At 44.0% G+C, this 1,385-nt stretch overlaps 1 pseudogene; it reads right to left on the reverse strand.

Annotated features, from left to right (window-relative positions):
• LOC105822926 overlaps positions 1 to 178 on the reverse strand; it is a 794-nt pseudogene extending 616 nt beyond the window's left edge.
• Between the last annotated feature and the right edge of the window lie 1,207 nt (positions 179 to 1,385).

The raw sequence follows: 1,385 nt of genomic DNA on the forward strand, positions 1-1,385 counted from the left end.
GTCAGTGTGATTCTCTTCTAAGTTGGTGTAATAGCACATAAAGTCAGTTGTGAAGGAATCATCACTTTGATTTTCCAAGATACCACTTAATTTTCATTTTGAACTCTCATTTCACAGGGAAGGTGGAGAATATCCATCAATTTGTACCCCACCACCTGTCCTTCAGCGACTTTTCCATGAAGCTGGTCTAAGTTCCAGCAGCAGAAAGCTCTGCGAACTGGCAAGTGCTTCTGACATATCAGAATTATGTTTTGGTCGTTATTACCTTTTTATTCTTATTCCAGTTAAGAGGAATAGGACCAGGAGAGTAGTTCTTAGAATAAAGAAGGGTGGTGGTGATGATGATTCTGAGATATTCGGGAGATGTAACCCCAGGATGTGCTGGGAGCAGCAGGAGAGAAAGGAAAACTCATAGATGGCTCTGAATCATCTCATTGGTGGGTGGAGATAAAATGGTTGGTGGTGGAACAAGACCAAGGCACACTGGTGGGTTATGAGTTCTCTTAGGATGTGTTGGATTTAAGTCGTTTTTGAGACCCCCTCCCCGCCGTTGGAGAAAAACTGTAAGCTCCTGCAACTATAAACTGTATATGCAAGTCAGAAGTGTGGGTTGGAGGTATAGATTTGAGGGTCATCCTCATATATGACAGACAAAACCCTGGGAATGAGTGAAATTACACAGACAAGGAGGATACCGTGGTAAGACGAAGCATCTGCAGAGAATCTGCCAAGGGATGCCAGTTTTCAGGGGGGAGCAGCAGAGGAGCCAACCACGGACAGCAAGAAAGAGTGGAAAAGAGAGAGCAAAGTAGCAAAAGCCCAGGAAAGTATAAAGTAAGGCGTGTCCATAGCATAAAATGCTGCAAGCCTGGTTGAGACAAGGTGTTCGAACTGGCAGCTAGGAGATCATTTGACGGCTTTTGAGACATCTGTTCCAATAGGGAGGAGAAGGAGAAAACCAGAATGCAGAGCGGATGACAGGTGACGTGCCAGCAGTCAGCAGGGGCTACTCTCTCAAGGACTTCACCAATAAAAGGAGGAGCAAGTTAGGGCCACTGATAACAGGGAAGGTTTGGCCAAAAGAAGGATGGTTTGGGGTTTGTGTTTGTCATTGTTTTGTTTCTTTTTTTTTTTTCTTTAGATCAGAATCACTTATATTTCTAGATTTAAGTAAGCATTATTCACAATTGAGCAATTTTTATTAAAGTCAAAGGAACAAAAGGTACACAATTTCCACCAATGGAAAATTTCATAGATATTTTTAGTCTGTAATAATCCCTTCTATGGGCCGGGCGCGGTGGCTCACGCCTGTAATCCTAGCACTCTGGGAGGCTGAGGCGGGTGGATTGCTCAAGGTCAGGAGTTCGAGACCAGCCTGAGCAAGA

The sequence above is a fragment of the Propithecus coquereli genome, unplaced genomic scaffold (genome assembly GCF_000956105.1).
Source record: "Propithecus coquereli isolate 6110/MARCELLA unplaced genomic scaffold, Pcoq_1.0 Scaffold1, whole genome shotgun sequence".
NCBI lineage: Eukaryota > Metazoa > Chordata > Mammalia > Primates > Indriidae > Propithecus > Propithecus coquereli.